Here is a 20711-nt window from a genome sequence, read left to right as displayed (position 1 = left end):
CTCTGGTAGAAGTCAGGAAGAGCTAGACTTCTCTGACGTTTATTGGCTGCATGACCCTGGGTAAGACACAGAAATGACCAGTGATTCATGCATTTTTCCAAGATTACAATTGATCTCTATTGGTAGAGGAAGTTTTCTCAATGGGAGTTCCCTTTATAAATGAAATCATAGGTTTGATTAAAAAAGAGTAGACCCTGCCCTGACGTCAGAATATTGATCATCCTTGCAGATTCAAGAATGTACTTGTAATTTGAGAAATTATTCATCCCAGATAAATTATTGTACCTTGTCAGTAAGAAGAAGACAACAGGGTACAGGGAAAGATGCTGGGTCAGAGTCATAGGACCTGTGCTCTAATTGCATTTGCCTTTGCTTCCAGTGTGATCTTAGATGAGTCATGTATCTTCTGGCTTTAATTTCCTTAAATCAAGGTGAACTAGGGAGGGAAGGATTGATGAGTTCTGAATTCCCTTCTCACTCTTCATCTAAGAGCATGCGAAGTTTTACGTAGAGACAGCAGATTCTAAAAGGGAGTGGCAAGTTAAGAAAATTTCAAGTTATTTGTTTTATTTAAAAATCACAAATCAACCACAAGTATCAGCATAGGCTTTCCCAAGAAACTGAGGGGAGCTTGAAAACCACAAAAGACAGCACATCATGATGGAGAAAAGCTGCTCCTGAAATCAGGAGGATGAAAATCTTTGTCTTCCTCCTAAGCCCACCATTTCTTCCAGGCTTCCCTATGTCTTCTGTGAGCTAGTATCTTCTACCATAGTACATTATAAATTAGTACCATAGTAAACCAGGTCTGTAACCTGAGTCATTCTTGGTTCCTTGTGCACCTGCTCTCTCTCTCTCTCTCTCTCTCTCTCTCTCTCTCTCTCTCTCTCTCTCTCTCTCTCTCTCTCTCTCTCTTTCTCCTTCTCTCTCTGTCTCTCTCTCTGTTTCTCTGTCTCTGTCTCTGTCTCTGTCTCTGTCTCTGTCTCTCTCTCTCTCTCTCTCTCTCTCTCTCTCTTTCTCCTTCTCTCCTCTCTCTGTCTCTCTCTCTCTGTCTCTCTCTCTCTCTCTCTCTCTGTCTTTCTCTCCTTCTCTCTCTGTCTCTCTCTCTGTTTCTCTGTCTCTGTCTCTGTCTCTGTCTCTGTCTCTCTCTTTCTCCTTCTCTCCTCTCTCTGTCTCTCTCTCTCTGTCTCTCTCTCTCTCTCTCTCTCTCTCTCTCTCTCTCTCTCTCTCTCTCATTCTCTCCCTCTCCCTCCCCTATCTTTTCCATTCTCTATTTCTCCCTTTTTTCTCTCTCTCTCACCCTTCCTCTTTCCCTCTTGCTTTCTCTCTCTCTCTCCCCTGCCCCCTCTCTTTCTCCCTTCCCCTCTCTTTACCCTCTCTCTTTCTTTGTACTCTCTCTTTCCTTCCCTCCCTCCCTCTTTCTTTTCATCTCTTTCTTTCTTCCTTTCTTTCCCTCTCCCTCTCTTTTCTGCTCTTTCTTTCTCCCTCTTCCTTCTTTCCCTTTCCCCCCTCTCTCTCTTTCTCCCTCTCCTTTCTCTTTCCCCCTCTCTCTTTCTTTCTCTGACCTCTCATTCCCTCCCTATAACCACTCAATTGGATACCAAATCCTGTCAATTCATCCTTCCCAGCCTTTCCTCTCTATCCTCTTCTCTCCACTTATACAGATACCACCTTAATTCAGCTCTTTCTTTCTCTACAAGAAGGAATAAAGATCTGAGTTAAGATAGTATCTGTATATGCTCTATATCTGACCTCTATATCTTTATTCCTTCTTGAAAACACTATAGTAGCATCCTCTTAATGGGTCTCCTGCTTCTAGTCTGGGGCAGCTAGTTAGCATAATGGATAGAGGTCCAGGCCCTGAGACAAGAAGACCTGAGTTTAAACCCAACCTCAAAGACTTACTAGCTGTGTGACAAATCACTTAACTCTCTCTAACTCAGTTTCCTCATCTGTAAAATGAGTTGGAGAAGGAAATAATGACTCACTTTAGTATCTTTGCCAAGCAAACAGATTCAGAAACAAGTTACTAGCAACAAGCTTCTAGTCTATGCTCTTTCCTCCATACTTCTGCTAAGATCCTCCACCCCAAGAACATCTAACCATTTCATTATCTGCTCAACAGTTTTTGGTGACTATCATTTATAGGCTTGGCATTTGAAGTACTTCATGGACTGGCTCCATCCTACCTTTTCCTGACTTATTTCATCTAACTGCCACATACATATAGAGAAATCACACTATACATTTCTGCCAAACTGGCCCTGAAGCCAGTGTTTCATTGGCCTTGCCCATGGGGAGTTGCCTCATGGAGTAAATTAATATCCTCCTCTCTTCCTTCTTTTGTTATCCCAATTTCCATCAAGCCTCGGTGCAGGAGTCACCTCCTGAGGAAAACTTTTCCTAATTCTAGCCCTTAAATTCTGCTTTCTGAATCTGTAGTGTCTAGCACAGTGATTCAATAAATGATTGTGAATTTCTTGATTCATGATGAAGAAATAGGGTCGTAGACGATACAGACTAGGATTGATCTAAACTTTCAAATGCAACATGAGCATCTGGTTCTGAGACAGCGCCTAGTTTTATGGGGGTGCCTTAGGGGATGGCTAAGTCCTTCATCCAATTAAAACAGACTGCCTGTAGCATGTAATTGAAATGCTTATCCCTTGTTCACACTTCATAAACAATCTGGAGGATGTGCTCCGAGTTATAGAGATAGTTCCCTGGCCTCCTGAAAGCCAAGCTTTCCCAACATCCCTCAGGTTTCTCTTACCCTTAAGGCTTGTAAAGAATGTCTATTTTCTACTTTTGATTGTGTTCTGCTATTTTAGGGACCCCTTGAACTCCAGTTCCATTTAACTCCTCAACAGTCAGATTCATTTGTACATTTTTACATATACATACACATACAGGTATAGCAAAATAAAAAGAAACACACACGTTTCTGCACATCCCCCATACCTGAGGGGCACAACCAACCCCTTCTACTTAATCCTCTCATGAGGGGAGGTGGATTAGGGTCACAGTTTAGCTCCTACATAACATTGGTCCACCAAGTTCCAAGCTGCACCTGGGCTTCTTAAAGCTTACCTGCTGGGCTGGTTACAGCCTGGAATCCTGCCTCGATGATCTTCATAGCCAGAATGCCCCAGATCTGGGGGGCCCATGGCCTGGTGAACCTGAAAAGGATAAACAGGGACCCAAACTCCAAGCTGATTCCTTAGGATCCCAAGGACCTAAGAGGGAATGGTGGAAGATTAAGTCTTCTCCCATATGCTGCTAGTGCTTGTTGGGCCCAAGCTTCAGGGAAGTAGGATCTTGATCCTTTGGTACTTCAGTAAAGAGAGAGCAGCTGTCTCTCAATCAGGGAGAGGCAACTTATTTCGCTCCTGAAAGAGGCTGCTTTCACCCGTGGCATGGGAAAATGCAGGATGCCTTCCCCTAGAAGGAGGTCCCTACGCTCAGGAGCCTCCATTACAGATGATCTGGGCATCTGGGTACAAATGAATCAGAGTGCAGCTTCTGTGGAAAAATGATTATGATTTTCATAACTATCAAGATGATATGTATATATATACACATACATATATACATACATATATACGTACATATATACATACACACATATACATACATATATACATACATATACACACATATATACACACATATATACATACACACATATACATATATACATATATATATATATGTGTATATATATGTATATATGTTTATTTGCCATGGAGGGGAGAGTGGGGGAAGGAGGAGAAAATCTGAAACACAAGGCTATGTAAGGGTCAGTGTTGAAAAATTATCCGTGCATATGTTTTGAAAATAAAAAGCTTTTTTTTTTTTTAATTTTTTAAAATTTATTTATTTTTTTATTCATTTTTCCAAATTATCCCCTCTCTCCCTCCACTCCCTCCCCCCAATGGCAGGCAATCCCATACATTTTACATGTGTTACAATATAACCTACATACAATATATGTGTGTAAATACCATTTTCTTGTTGCCCATTAAGTATTAGCTTCCGAAGGTATAAGTAACCTGGGTAGATAGACAGTAGTGCTAACAATTTACATTCACTTCCCAGTGTTCCTTCTCTGGGTGTAGTTGTTTCTGCCCATCATTGATCAACTGGAAGTGAGTTGGATCTTCTTTATGTTGAAGATTTCCACTTCCATCAGAATACATCCTCATACAGTATTGTTGTTGAAGTGTACAGTGATCTTCTGGTTCTGCTCATTTCACTCAGCATCAGTTGATTTAAGTCTCTCCAGGCCTCTCTATATTCCTCCTGCTGGTCATTTCTTACAGAGCAATAATATTCCATAACCTTCATATACCATAATTTACCCAACCATTCTCCAATGGATGGACATCCATTCAACTTCCAGTTTCTAGCTACAACAAAAAGAGCGGCCACAAACATTTTGGCACATACAGGTCCCTCTCCTCTCTTTAGTATTTCTTTGGGATATAAGCCCAATAACAGCAATGCTGGGTCAAAGGGTATGCACAGTTTGATAACTTGTTGGGCATAGTTCCAAATTGCTCTCCAGAATGGCTGGATTCTTTCACAACTCCACCAACAATGTATCAGTGTCCCAGTTTTCCCACAGCCCCTCCAACATTTATCATTATTTGTTCCTGTCATCTTAGCCAATCTGACAGGTGTGTAGTGATATCTCAGAGTTGTCTTAATTTGCATTTCTCTGATCAGTAGTGATTTGGAACACTCTTTCATATAAGTGGAAATAGTTTCAATTTCATCATCTGAGAATTGTCTGTTCATATCCCTTGACCATTTATCAATTGGAGAATGGTTTGGTTTCCTATAAATCAGGGTCAGTTCTCTATATATTTTGGAAATGAGACCTTTGTCAGTTTTTTTTTTTAAAGATGATATATATAATGACTATACTTAGAACTCCTTCTCTCAGAGTTGCCTTTTCTGGCTTGGGAATCAGTCTTACAGGGCCATTTACAAACACATGAAATGGTCAATCAGTTCTTGACAAACCTCTCCTGTGTATGTTAAGTGAAGTGGATGAAAGGCTGCAGAACCTGTCCCTGTCATAGAACTCTAGTCCTGAACCCCACCAAGTAACAGTCCCTGTGATTTGAGGCAATCACTTCAGAAGTATTCCCACAGACCAGAGACAGCCATATTGCCCTGCTCTTGTGGTCTTGCCATGGGAAAGCACTCAGGCCCTGAAACAGATTGTACTGTAGCCCTCCTTCCCTTCCCTTTGGGTAGAAAGTCTCTACTTTTCCTGCCACAGGAGGTCTCCTGTCCAGTTTGCAAACTCTATTCCTCATTTGAAAAGTGACGGGTTTAATTACTACTTGACCTCTACAGCCTGTCTCTGGGCCCGCTTTGAGCAGCTCCAGCTGGTTGTTGTCTCTCATTCTCCAGGAGGACCAAAATGACATCACTAAGAGTCGAGCCCAGTGTGTCCGACTGTGGCCGATCAGACAGATACGAGCTCGGGATGCTCTGCCACAGGTCGGACCCAGATAGTCCCTGTGAACATTTGCCGAGCTTCTCTAATTTTGTGTATTTCCTTTGAGCTAATTCAATTCTGCTTTGCTCACAGAACCCAGCATCTTCTTCCCATGAGGACACGCCATGCTGGGCGGTCTTGTGCTGGTGTCTCCCACATTATAAATCAATTCTAAACTTCTTAAGAGAGACCTTGAGAGACTTAAGAGAGAGTCACAATGAAATTCTATGAACACTTTGTAACCATTTACCTTAAGCAGGGTAGTGACTTGATTGCCTCAATCAGCCCTCCTTACATTGAGCATCCTGGGCTAGTTTTTGTGAATCCATGGGGTTTTCATGGCAAAGACACTAGAGTTATTTGCCATTTCCTTCTCCAGTGTGTCTCTAATTTTCAGGCAAATAGGGGTTAAACAATTTCTGGGGTCACTCAGCTAGCAAGTGTCTGAGGCTTCAGATCTTCCTTATCCCAGGCCCAAAGCTCGGTGGACCGTACCGCCTGCTTCTCTTACTTTACTTTAGATGAATTAGCTGCATCAGTCCTGCAGTTACTGCAATTGATGAATAGTGGCTCTGTGCCCCTCCCCTGCTCTCACCTTCACCTCCTTCCTTCCTCAATCATCAACCGCCTTATCTCATTTATTAATAACGTTCCTGGGACTGAATTTCCTCATATGTCAAGTCAGGGGGTGGACTATCTGGCCTACGAGGTTCCCTCCAGTCTCATATCTTGACAAAACTCCTCTTTGGAGCACTTTGGTCTTTAAGATAATTTCTTTGTCTACCTGCTATTGGAATCTAAACTATCTAAAGACAGAGATGGTATTGTGTTTTTGTTTTATTTTTATCCCCAACACTGAATATAGTGCTAGGCACCTGTTAATTAAATACTTAGTAAATGCCTTTTTCTTTCCTCCTTCCTTCCATCTCCTCCTTCATCCCTCCTATCTCTTCCTTCCTTCCTTCCTTTCTTCCCTCCTTCCTTCCTTCTTTCCCTTCTTTCCTTCTTTCCTTTTTTTCCTTCCTTCCTTCCTTCTTTCCTTCCTTCCTTCCTTTTCTATCTTCTCTCAAAGTCAGTGACTTCCTCCATCATTCCCTGGCTGCCTCCCAGAACTCTCCCTCCCTCCCCTCCTTCCTTCCCTCCTTCCTTCCCTCCCTTCCTCTTTTCCTTCCTTCCTTCCCTCCTTTCCTTCCTCCTTTCCTTCCTTCCTTCCTTCCTTCCTTCCTTCCTTTTTTCCTTCCTTCCTTCCTTTTTTCCTTCCTTCCTTCCTTCCTTCTCTCCTTTCCTTCCTCCTTTCCTTCCTTCCTTCCTTCCTTCCTTCCTTCCTTCCTTCCTTGCTTCCTTCCTCTCCTCCTTCCTCCTTTCCTTCCTTCCTTCCTTCCTTCCTTCCTTCCTTCCTTCCTTCCTTCTCTCCTTTCCTTCCTCCTTTCCTTCCTTCCTTCCTTCCTTCCTTCCTTCCTTCCTTCCTTCCTTGCTTCCTTCCTTCCTTCCTTGCTTTCTTCTCTCCTTACCTTCCTTCCTTCCTTCCTTCCTTCCTTCCTTCCTTCCTTCCTTCCTTCCTTCCTTCCTTCCTTCCTTCCTTCCTTCCTCCCTCCCTCCCTCCCTCCCTCTCTTCCTTCTTTCTTTCTTTCCCTCTCTCTTCTTATATGAAACTGAGATCAGTTTATGAGCAGGGTCAATAGTTCTAAAGCTCTCTAAAATAATTCACATTAGAACATTACACAGCAGACTTCTTTCTGATCTTGGTCACAGAAATGTTTTTTCTTGGTTCCCCAAACACCTCCCTTGGGTCGGGCAGCCCTTCATCTGAAAAACCAACAGAAGCAGCAGAAAGGCCCTGGCTCCAGCCACTGGTCATAGATACTGTCCCCAGGGCCATAATTTTCCTTATCTTTCCCTCCCAGTTCACTGAAGGAAAGCAGATGCTTAAGGCTGCCAGGGCTTCCTTTCCTCTGCCTTCTAGAATGACTTGCTGTTGAGTCTGGCTTTTCCAAGGCCAGGGTGTACCCAGAAGAAAGAACAGAAAGTAGGAATATAAGCAGCCTCTGGGTAGAATTCTGCCAGACTCTCCCTCCTTGGCAGGGGACAAGGATGTGATTAGGATCACTCTTCCCCAGAATTCTGGAGCTCTTCAGGCTGCCTGTTTCTCTGCTTGAGGAGAATTGAGAGAGATACAAATATGAGCTGAGGAGTTGGAGAGTCCCAGAATTATTACTTATTTAACATATCAGAAATAACAACTAATTTGGAATTTGTAGATTCTCTGAAAAAGTTTCAGAGACTCCCAGCATTCTCTGGACCATACTCTGAGAACCACTGTCTTACGGTAAACAGTCAACTCAGTCACAGGGAATGAGGGGTAGAAACATTGGGGCAGACCTCCATTATGCTAGGAAGTCACTTAATCCCTGAGCCTCAGTTTCCTCAATTGTTAAAAAAAGGATGTCAGCAGCAATGTGAGATTGCCATGAGGATCAAATGACAGCATGTATGTAATCACAAATCTGACAGTGACCTATGCTTGTTGCCTTTAATTATTGCTACGAGCATCTTCCATATCAAGGCATCCTTTATCTCCCACAATGCTTTGTGACCCCCAGAAACACAAGTACCCTAATGTGAAAGCTTCCATCTTTAAGATCTCTCTTTGTAGATGATGGTTTTTTGATCCCCGCTTATGAGAACGGGGGCCCTGTCAGCTGTTCCTCGTTCCCGTTGTAGTTGAGATCATACCCACAACTTGTTCTACTTCCTGTGACTTATCATAAAGTAAAACCTCATTTGAGGCACAAATTAAAAGAACAGACAACATTGACCAGCGGTAAATCCATCAGCTTTGTGCTGAGAGCTTGAAGAAAAGGGATGTGACTGAGTGGGGTTGTGGATTTGGAAGGGAAGGCTTGATCCCGACTTCAAGCTTGATTCTGGTGCCATCTGTGAGATCTTGAGTAAGTCACTAAATAAATATTTACAAACCTCAGTTTCCTTCTTTTCACAGAACTAAGGGGAGAGGAGAGGAGGCTGCTCCAAAGTGTCTCTGAAGGCCCTTCTAACTCTAGAGTTCTGGTCTTAAGGGTCACCTATTAACAATAAACTCCATTTGGATTTTTATTGAATCATTCTACATTTTAAGTAACTCCTACTTCAAAGTGGGAGACAGCATTATACCTAGAAAGGGCACTGATCCTCTCTGAGTTCAATTTCCACATTGAGACATATTTATTTGACCCTAACAAAATCCCCCATCCCTTCCCCACATCCACATTCAATTTCCTCAGCGATAATAGAAGAGCAGGCATTCTGAGGGTCTTTCCACTCCACAGCTCTGATAAAAGGAGCTGAAATTCATAACTAATATGTCATATCTGAACGTGCATCATTAAGGAAATCATGACCTCAACCCTCAAAGATAATATCAGTAATATCAAAAGCATGGTTGACTATGAACATCATGTTTTTAATGCTCTTCGTAGTCAGAGATTCCAATTTTGCTGTGGAGAGTTATTTCCTTGTTGGCAGAGAGATTTCCTAGAGTGATTTACAGTGGTAAGTATTGAATAATAGCTAAAGTACAGCTTTGAGCTCAGCCAAATAAGTCATCTGGCAAGAGGAAGAGGGGGATTTCTGGTCCCTGTCATCCTTGTGAGCTGGCTGCTCCAGCACACAGTCCCCAGGTGACTCCGGAGCTATTTCCACCATGTAGAACACCCAAGTCCTCAGTGAGATCATCTGTCCTACTTGGCTTTAAGGCAAAAGTGTTGGCTGGAAGTGGGCCATCAATAAAGATAGGGCTTAGGAGAAGCATATCATGGAGAGGAATGGAGGGGAAACCCAAGGAAAAGGAGTCAACTAAATTGAACAAATATTGATTAACCACCAGCTGTTTGCCAGGCTCTGTGCTCAAGATGGGAACAGAGACGCAAGAAATGAAAGTGTTGGTTGTTGTTGAAGAAGTGGATGAGAAGAGGGGATGGGATGGGTAGGCAGAAGACATTTTGCACTCAGATATATAAACAAACAAATAATGAATAAATATTATAAATAAACATATATAAAATATTAAAATAAAATGTTCAGTAGATGAATTAATTAATAAATGGGCAAACTAAAGCCTAAGTAATTTGGGGGAAGTAAACAATCACTACTTACTGAGTTCAGGGAAAAAAAGGATTCCAGGGCCCAGAGGGGAGCAAGAGTATTCCAGGTTTGGGAGAAAGCTTGGGCAAGAGTGTGAGGAAGATGGACGGATGGCAGATGCTCAAGGTCAGGTGTGTACTGGTCCTGACAGTAAGGTGAGGATTTGGTAAAACTGAATGAAGGAGGCACAAGGCAAAACAAGCAAACAAACAAAAGCCATATGATTTCCCCATGTGGTTTTATCTGGGGAAACAACAGGAAAGAAGCTTCCTTCCCATCTGCTTTTCTCCTCCCTCAAGGCCTCCCAGGCCTTCCTGTCCATATGCAGCTGGCCCATTCCCCTGTTAGAATATGGGCTCCTTAAGAATGGGTCTATTCTACATTTCTATTTGTATTTCAAGTGCTTAGCACTATATTTAGAATATTAAAAAATGCCTTTCTTTTCATTCATTCACTAAATAGCATCCATGTTTTCTACGATGAGTGCAATGAGGTAATGTAGTAGACAGAATGGGACCTTGAGTCAAGCAAAGCTGAATTCAAATCCTGCCTCAGACCTTTCCTAGTCTGTTTCCATAGTCAAGTCCCAATTTGCCTCAGTTTTCTTAATATAATAGTATTTATTTCTCAAGGTTGTTGGGAAGATCAAACAAAGTGATGGTTGGAAAACCTTTTGTTCACCTTAAGGTGCTTTATAAGTACCAGCTTCTCTTTTTCTTAGCTCCTTAGAGCTGGTGTCCAGGCTGGTAAACAGGAGGAAGGAGGCGCTCAGGTCTGAAAAGCTCTGACCCTTTCTTGGCAGAAAGGGAGGACTTTGTGCTCGGGGCACTAAGTAAAGCAGGCAGAGCTCCAGCATCTCCTTGGGAAACTGAGTAAAGCATCAACCAAGCTGTCAAGAGCACGGCCACATTATTGCTCTACTTATCGCTCATTCCAGGTCCTTAATCTAATAGGGACTTGAGAATAGACTGTGACACTCTCACAGTGCCACAGTATGCAGTCGGTTCCTCCGGCCAAGAATATATATATATATATATATATATATATATATACATACACACACATATATATGTATATATATATATACATACATACACATATATGTGTATGTATATATATACATACATATATATATGTATATATACATACATACACATATATGTGTATATATATATACACACATATATATGTGTATATATATATATATATATATATATATATATATATGAATATATAATCTCTACTAAACAAAGATGTGGAGCAGAGAAAAGGTGGAAATCAAAAGTAGTGTTAGTCACCAAGGAGTTCTGAAAACCTGGGCTGGCAGGGCAACCCATTTGGCATTTAAAGAAAGAAATGAACTTGGGAGGGATTGGGGTTGGGGAATTTCCAACTTTAAACTTTAATTATTTATTATTTTTAAGGAGGAAGGGGAAAAAGACTCAATGTGTTATTGCTCATGGTGTAAATCCCCACAGGGTCATTTTTCCAGTGTGAGTTTTCAGCAGCTGGTCTCACTTTGCCACTTTGTCCTAATGCTCAGAGCACATATGATCAAATATATGCTTCCCAATACTTGGCAGAAAGGTGAATTTGTGCAGGGTTATTGTAAGGACAGGCAGAGTTTTGGTCCAATGGGGTCTAGGAGGGTAACTACTGCCTTTTATACTTTTCCAGAGTGAGAAGGGGATATACTATGTCTTGGAAACTCTGCCAAATAGCCTGGAGTTTTGGAAAATTCTCAGCCATATTCATAACCAAATGGCAGCAACAAGGCAGAGGAAGAACGGTACAATGGAGCCACAAGCCCTTCAAACTGCTTCCATAAAGACCCTGAGGAAGTCACTTACCCTCAATGCTGAAGATGCAGATTTTTCCTTGGGGAAATAAAGGATTTAGACTAAATGACAAAGTCTAGTCCAACTCTAAACCTCACAATGTTATAAGTAATGGAGGATCTGTTGTTTAAATTCAGCTGAATTCTGTTCAGCAAATATTTTTTCATGTATATATGCCCAAGAGGGCATTGAAGACACAGAGGAAAAGCAAAAGGAAACAAAAAAATAGTTCCTACTTTCAAAGAGCATCCATTCCACTGTTAATTATTCCATGTGCAGAGTTAGTAAATGTAATGTGCAAACAAAATGAAATCCCAGTTCTTCATGGTAGACAGAGGAGAGTATAAAGCATTGTGCAATTAATTATTATTTAGAAAAGTAGAAGTCCTAGAATTCAGATCTGGAAGCACTGATAGAGATCGTTTCATGTGGCCCTCTTCCTCTACCTTCTTATAGATAGGAAAACCAGCACCAAATATCTTCAGGGGCTTAGGTTGTTTTGATTAATGAGCTGTATGAGGCAAATTCTCAAAATTGGAGCTTTTTATGTATTCTATCTCAATCTCTCAATTCAGAAGAATCTTATTCTCTTATTTTCTCAAAGAAAAAAAGAAGTTGTGTGATTTTTAAGTTAACTTTTCCCCAGGAAGTTTGATTATGCTTTGCGCATAGTTTAGTGTTTCATAATAGAAGGCTAATTCTTCAGTCACTTTCTTCAATTACTAATAATTCTTCAATAACTAAATTAGATTTTTCTAAAGCAGTGACAATTGCAATATCCCTGTTGAAGTCCTAAGGAATCATCTACCTAATCAGGTAAATGAAACTTTTATTAAGTACTTAGTACATACCAGAAGCTGTCTTAAGTGCTAGAAATAGCAATCTTTTTTGGGGGTTATACATAAAAATAAATGGAGGAAATATTATATATATATATACATATATATGTTATACAATAATATATATGTATATCTAGTTATCTATATATACACATGTGTGTGATCTCTCTCTCTTTATATATATATATATATATATATATATATATATATATATATATATATAAATATTCTACATGTGTATATAGAAATACACACATGTGCCTGTGGGTGTATGTATACACATATAGTCTTCCATCAGTAGATTATATTCTCATGGGAGATGACAAGACATTAAAAAGGGAAAGGGAGCTGTTACCCACTGAAGGCCAATATGTAAAAGTCTTGAGAGTAAAGTCAGGTGAGAAGTTCGGATGAATGGTCTGAGAAGTTACATAAATGGTAATCCTGGGCAAAGATTCATCAATCAGAAAGAGGGGGCTATAGAGGCAGAAGCATCTCCAGAGTGAAAAGGCTACTAAGGAACAAGTGGTAAATATTGGAGAGTTAGAAATGGATCTAAGAGAGATGTAAGAAGAGAAAAAAAAATACCATTAAAGTTTATCCAGTCTAACTCCAAGAAGAGTAACTGAGAGTTAGGGGAGTTGAGTGACATACCCAGAATTTAAATTCAGTCTCAGATTCCCAGGTTATTGTTCATTCCATTCCAATACTTTTGTCTTTGAATAGCAAAATTGTGAACCGTAGCCTCTTTGGTGAACAGCATAGCGACTAGGGCTTATGACCCATTTTTCAATATGCACTAAAGTTCTAGACCACCCCAGGGATGTTTTGATGTGGTTATTTTCCATCCAATAAGAACATTCAGCATTCAAGAACAAAAACTTACCTCGGATGAGAATTAGCATGGAAAATAAATGGTGGTTAATGTCGAGATGCTCCTAGATTCAATTTCAAAAACATCTTTGTAAATGAAAACATCAGTGAAATAAAGAATCATTTATAGCTATGGAACATCAAGTGCTCAGATAAACACTGTCATGAGTGAAAAATAACTTTGGGGAATGAATGTGGTAACGTCATTGGTCTAAGTTTAATTCTAGAGAAAGATATTAAGATTTTCTCAAAAATTACATCTCAAAACAAATCATACAGAGAATCATCCTTTATGCTCATCCTTATCATTTTCCCAACGACAATAATAATGCTGGTTGGCATTTATGTACGACTTCCAAAAAACACTTTTATAAGCATTAGTCTATTTGATTCTCACAACAATCCTTTGAGTTAGATAGTATTATAATTCTCATTTTTTGTTATTTGTGTTCAGTCATTTTAGTGGTATCTGACTTTTTGTGATCTCGTTTGGGGTTTTCTTGGGTAGAGCTACTGGAGTAATTTGTTGTTTTCTTCTCCAGTTCATTTTAATGGTGAAGAAACCAAAATAAACAGAATTAAGTGATTTGTCCAGAATCACGAAACTAGAAAGTATCTGAGGCTGAATTTGAATTTAGGCCTCAACTCCAGTCCTGTTATTCTATTCATTTCTCCATCTACTTACCTTATTCCTCATTTTTCAGATGAATTAACTGAGGCTCAGAGACTTTGAGTCTCTGGGAGTCATATAGTGCCTCAGGCAAATTTTGATTTCCCTTTTAATACACAAATGCACAGGCAGTCATATTGACAGTGAGGAAGTTCTAGGTTCAAATACCAACTCTGACACATTTTTGTTGTAACCTTGGGAAATGCAAGTAACCTCAGTACTCCAGTCAAAGGCTCTAAGACTAATTCACAGTCTTTAATTAAGTTAATTAATTCACAAAGTAAATGCTCGTCAGCATCAGTAGAGTACAATCTATCAAACACCATTAACTGGTTCCATGAAAATGTGAAGATAAGAAAAGCTTTGTTTAGGGAACAGTTAAATTTAAAGCAGGGAGTTCTTAATTTCCATGGACAAATCTGGGTAGCTAGGTGGAGCCACAGTATATAGAGCACTGGGACTGGAATCAGGGAGACATCTTTCTGAGTCCAATTATGATCTCAGACACTTACCAGCTGTCTGGCCAGAGGCAAGTCACTTAATTCTATTTGCCTCAGTTTCCTCATCTGTAAAGTGAGCTGGAGAAGAAAATGGCAAACCACTTCAGTGTTTTTTGCCAGGAAAACCCCAAATGGGGTCATAAAAGTCTGAAGTGATTGAATGACAATCTGGATAAATTTGGGGGGCTCCATAAACTTTGGCAAGAAAATAGCATCTTTATTTCAATATGGTTGGTTTCCAATATAAATTTCCAATTTATGTGTTTAAAAATATGATTTTGATGATAATATGACCTAAACTAATCTACTTATTTAGTTCCATACCAATCAAACTCCGAAGAAGTTATTTTATATATCTAGAAAAAATTAATAACAAAGTTCACCTGAAAAAACAAAAGGTTAAGAATTTCAAGGGAATTAATGCCAAAAAAAAATGCCAGTGAAGGTGGCCCAGCTGTATCAGTTCTAAAACTATATTATAAAGCAGTAGTGATCGCATCTATTTGGTATTGGGTAAGAAATAGAATAGTGGAATAGGTTAGGTTCACAGGACAAAATAGTCAATGACTATAGTAATCTAATGTTTGACAAACCCAAAGACCCAGCTTTTGGGATAAGAACTCATTCTTTGACAAAAAGTGCTTGGAAAATTGGAAACTAGTATGGCAGAAACTAGGCACTAACCCACACCTAACACCATGTACCACGATAAGGTCAAAATGGGTTCATGATTTAGACATAAAGAATAATGTTATAAACAAATTAGAAGAACAAAGGATAGTTTACCTTCAGATCTGTGGGGAAGGAAGGAATTTGTTACCAAAGAAGAAATGGATTTCATTATTGAACACAAAATAAATAATTTTGATTATATTAACTTAAAAAGCTTTTGTACAACTAAAACTAATGCAGACAAGATTAGAAAGGAAGCAATAAACTAGGAAAACATTTTAACATTCAAGGATTCTGATAAAGGCCTCATTTCTAAAATATATAGAGATTGACTCAAATTTATAAGTATTCAAGCCATTCTCCAACTGGCCAAAGGTTATGAACAGATAATTTTCAGATGAAGAAACTCAAACCATTTCTAGTCATATGAGAAAGTGCTCTAAATCACTACTGAACAAAGAAATGTAAATGAAGACAACTTTGAGATACCACTACATACCTCTACGATTGGCTAAGATCACAGGAAAAGATAATGATAAATATTGGAGGGGATGTGGGAAAACTGGGACACTAATACATTGTTGGTGAACTGATCTAACCATTCTGAAGAGCAATTTGGAACTATGCCCAAAGAGTTATCAAATTGTGCATACCCTTTGACTTGGCAGTGTTACTACTGAGCTTATATCCCAAAGAGATCTTAAAGGAGGGAAAGGGACTCACATGGGTAAAAATGTTTGTGGCAGCCTCTTTTGTAGTGGAAACTGAATGGATACCTATCAGTGGGAGAATAGCTGAATAAATTATGATGTAATGAATGTTATGGAATATTATTGTTCTGTAAGAAACCATCAGCAGAATGATTTCAGAGAGGCCTTACATGAACTGATGCTGAGTGAGATGAGCAGGACCAGGAGATCATTATACACTTCAACAATGATATTGTATGAGGATGTATTCTGATGGAAGTGACTATCTTCAGCAATGAGATGGTTCAGATCAGTTCCAATGATCTTGTGATAGAGAGCCATTTGCATCCAGAGACTACTGTGGGAACTGAGTGTGGATCACAACATAGCATTTTCACTCTTTTTTTCTTGTTGTTTGCTTGCATTTTATTTTCTTTCTCATTTTTTCCCTGTTTGATCTGATTTTTCTTGTACAGCAAGAGAATTGTACAAATATGTATACATGTATTGGATTTAGCATCTATTTCTACCATGTTTAATATATATTGGATTACTTGCTAATTGGGGGTGGGGATGGGGGGAAGGCGAGGGAAAACTAGAACACAAGGTTTTGCAAGGATTAATGTTGAAAAGCTATCCATGTATATATTTTGAAAATAAAAAGCTTTAATAAAAAATATGATTTCGAGAAGGGATCAATGGACTTTACCAGACTGATTGCTAAAATCGTTTTTCCCACACAAAAAAGATGAAGTAAAAGGGTCTAAATGCACAAAGTTCCAAATAAACATTTTTTCTAAGAGTGTCCCAACAGGGATCTGTGACTTTATAATCAGTCAGTCAATAAACTTTCATTAGCCAGGGCTTCATTATTATGTCCCATGTTGTTACAAGGAGAGTATACATACTTGGAACCAAGAAATAATTACCAGGGAATCGTTTATCAGAATATTTTAGAGAGTAGAAAACAAGGCTATTTGTGGAGAATAAGATAGGTGCATTTTGATGGGATAAGTACCAAACATTGGGTAGGATCTGGGACAAATAGGGTCTGGGTCAATGCTAAATTTGCTTTCTGGAAACTTGGAAGAATAGAGGGCAGCTAGATGGCATGGTGGATAGAACTGGGCCATTAGTTAGGGAAATTCTTCCTGAATTCAAATCTGGCCTCAGACACTTCCTAGGTATGTGACCCTAGGCATGTCATTTCACTCTGTTTTGCCTCAATTTCCTTTTCTGTAAAATGAGTTGGAAGAAGGAAATGGTAAACTATTTTGGTGTCTCTGCCAAGAAGACTTCAAATGGAGTCACAAGGAGTCAAATATGATTGAAAAAGAACTTATAAGAATGTGGGTTGGGTTAGAAGATGAGATTCGAAACAACAAGTTAGAGAAAGTCCCGGTGCCAAAGAGATCTACTGAGACATTTTCTCTTGGATTGTTCCTGGATATTTCTCTCTGGAAGGTATAACAGGAATTAATAGATGCCTTTAGCTCAAGGATTATTAATATTTTTTTGTATCCTGACCCCCCTCTAACAGGCAGTCTGGTCAGACTTACAGATCCTTCTCAGAATCATATTATTCAATGCATAAAATAAAATAAACAGGATTACATTGAAATACATTGAAATATGGTTATCGGAAAACATCTTTTATAAAACAAGTTTTATGGACTCTGGGTGAAGAACTCCTGCTTTAGAAATATGATACTTTCTCCAAAAATACTGAAAGTTTGAATAGCTCAAGAGCTATACAAGTCATTTAAAAAATTCTAGACTAATTTTGCTAATTTTTTCACTTGCTTATTTTTATCAAGAAAATTCCCCTACTCCTAGTGAAAACAACCACTTTAATCTCTTTACTTCTTTCCCAATGAAGTAAAAAAGCATTTATTAAGTACCTACTATGTATTAGGCACTATACTAATATGTGCTGTATATGAAGGGGAAAGAAGCTCCCTTGAATAGGGCTAAAGTTATACTCTAAAGCTATCTCACTCTTCTTTCCTTGGAGTGACTCATGATGGCTGCAGGCTACAGTTTTAAATGACTTATGAACAATGATGGAAACCACTTCATGCTGTACTAGGAAGAGCCTGGAATAAATTGTTGTTCTCTGAGTCTTATTTGGAGTCTTCACATCCAGTTACCACAGGCAACAGGTCTGTTTATCCAGAGAAGGCTGAGTTAGTGCTTAAGTTTCTGGTGAAAACTCAAATACTGTCTAAACAACTTTCCCCTTCTCTTATTATCCAAAGCTATTTCCATGAAGAAGGCAAAGGGATCAGAGACCCAAGTATTGGCAAGAGCCTTGAGGTTTAAATTCAGAAGGTTTGGGTTCAAAACTTGGCCTGATCACTTTATAATAACCCTTTGTAGCTTCCCCTTTCTAATCTGGCATTTCCTCATCCATAGAATGATGAAGTGGGACCGAGTTATTTCTAAAGTCCCTTCCAGTTCTAAATAATGTGACTCAGGAAGCCTGATCTGATGGCTTGGTTCTTTTTGACATTTTCCAGAAATCCCCACAAAAGAGAGGACAGAATCAAAAGAAAAAAGGGGGGAGATCCCCTGGAACCGAAACCTATTCTTAAAGGCTGCCAAAAAAAGGAAAGACTAACTCTCGACAGAGAAATCAGAACATTACTTATTCAGAAAACTACTAGCTATGTGACTCAGGAAGCCTGATCTGATGGCTTGGGCACTCTCTTACTCAATAGATTCGAGTGACTTCCTATTACCCTTCAGAATGAAAGATGAAGGGCCTCTCTGGCATCTGTGTTCTTCACAAGTTGGCCTTAAGTTTCCCTATAAGTGGTCTGTTACTTATCCCTATTGTCCTATTTTCTGGGTTTCACATAGGGAACCCATAAGCCCTTCAATGTAGGAGTGTTTTTTAGGTGTAAATCAAATTGAGTTCATTCATTCATTCATTCATTTATTTATATATCTTATTCATTCATTCATTTGTTCATTCATTTATTTACTTATTCCTTCCTCCCTCCCTCCCTCTCTCCCTTCCTTCCTTCCTTTCTCTCCCTTCCTTCCTTCCTTTTCTTTTCTCTTTCTTTCCTTTCTTCCTTTCTTCCTTTCTTCCTTCTTCCTTTCTTTCTTTCTTTCTTTCTTTTCTTCTTTCTTTCTTTCTTTCTTCTTTCTTTCTTTCTTTCTTTCTTTCTTTTCTTTCTTTCTTTTCTTTCTTTCTTTCTTTCTTTCTTTCTTTCTTTCTTTCTTTCTTTCTTTCTTTCTTTCTTCTTCTTCCTTCCTTCCTTCCTTCCTTCCTTCCTTCCTCCTTCCTTCCTTCCTTCCTTCCTTCCTTCCTTCTTCCTTCCTTCCTTCCTTCCTTCCTTCCTTCCTTCCCTTCCTTCCTTCCTTCCTTCTTCTTCCTTCCTTTCTTCTTCTTTCTTTTCTTTCTTCCTTTCTTTCCTTTCTTTCTTTCTTTCTTTCTTTCTTTCTCTTTCTTTCTTTCTTTCTTTCTTTCTTTCTTTCTTTCTTTCTTTTCTTTCTTTCTTTCTTTCTTTCTTCTTTCTTTCTTTTCTCTTTCTTTCTTTCTTTCTTTCTTTCTTTCTTCTTTCTTTCTTTCTTTCTTTCTTTCTATCTTTCTTTCTTTCTTTCTTTCTTTCTTTCTTTCTTTCTTTCTTCCTTTCTTTCTATAATGGGATGTCCTCAAGTCATATCACAAAAGTCCTCTCCCTTCTAAACTCAACCATTTTGAGGTATGAGTGTAGACTTCCCAAGTCTCTTGGCTGCTCATGTGGCAGTAGGAGGAGTAGTGAAAAGAGTGATAAATTTAAAATCAGCAAAAACTGTATTCAAATCCCTCCTTAGAAAGTTTGCTATCTCTATAACTCTAGGCAAGTCATTGTACTTCTCCCACTCTCATCTGTAAAATGGGAATAATAATAAAACATACCTTAACAAAGTATTTGCGATGAGATAGTATATATAAAAAGCTTTGCAAATCTTAAGGCACCATAGAAAAGTCAGCTGATTATCATCATTAATTTTGTTAACTCTCTTGCTACCTTTGAATGAAACCAAATTCTTTCAGGAAAAGTAGGGAGGGAAAAAGAGGAAGCCAAGAGATTCTGCATAACATCCTTCCCGGGAACTACCATTTAGAGCCATTAATTGGCTCACCTGCCAGTAGTGTGCAAAATGTAAGAACCCAAGTTATTAATGTTTCAAGAGCAGTAAGATGTCTGACCCTTTGGCTGTTTATGTAGGAAATGTAAATAGTGTAAAGGCCAAAGTACAGAGTGGAGAGTCAGAAGCTTGGAGGTCCCAGCTCTCAAAGCACACTGGGAGAGTCTAAGAACTTGCCCTCATTTTTCATCTTTCCTCTGCAGTTTTCTCCCCATTTATGGCCAATATTTTCTGGAGGGCTGGCAATGCCGCCCACATCCCTAAGATTATATAAACTCAGGCCATAAAACATTTTGAAGATATAAAGCAATTAAGTATCATTATGAAAAAAAAAAAAACTTTTCTTGAGAAAAAGCAGATGGTGATTTTACTCTTACACTTTAAACTAAAGAGTATCCCGATTAAAGTGCCCGAGTTTGCAATCTGATTTATCTGGCCACCAAGAATCCTCTATCTGGAGCTGGAGGACCTGGGTCTAAGTATTATCTCTGTCATTCATTCCCTACATGATCCCTGGCAAGAATATTCAATGCCTTAGTTTATAATGCCTCAATTTCCCTATCTGTTAAAGAGGAGATTGACATAAGTAGACTCTCAGGTAGTTTCCAGATCAAAATATATGTTTAATTAAACCAAACAAACAAACAACTTGTTTGTATTGATGCCTTTTATTTTGACATCACCAATTCCGAATCTATCCTCCTCTGCTCAGAGAGCCAGCCCTTATTGTGAAAGTTATTCTGACTCTAATCCAGTGATCACATTTTAATAACTGGCTTTCCTTTCACATGTTGTGTAACCTCTCAGGTCCCTTCCAGCTGTGGAACTATTGAGTCTA

This window comes from Sminthopsis crassicaudata, chromosome 3, assembly GCF_048593235.1.
Source record: "Sminthopsis crassicaudata isolate SCR6 chromosome 3, ASM4859323v1, whole genome shotgun sequence".
NCBI classification, from domain to species: domain Eukaryota; kingdom Metazoa; phylum Chordata; class Mammalia; order Dasyuromorphia; family Dasyuridae; genus Sminthopsis; species Sminthopsis crassicaudata.
The sequence above is the reverse complement of the archived record's forward strand: the minus strand, read 5'-3'. Positions refer to the sequence as shown.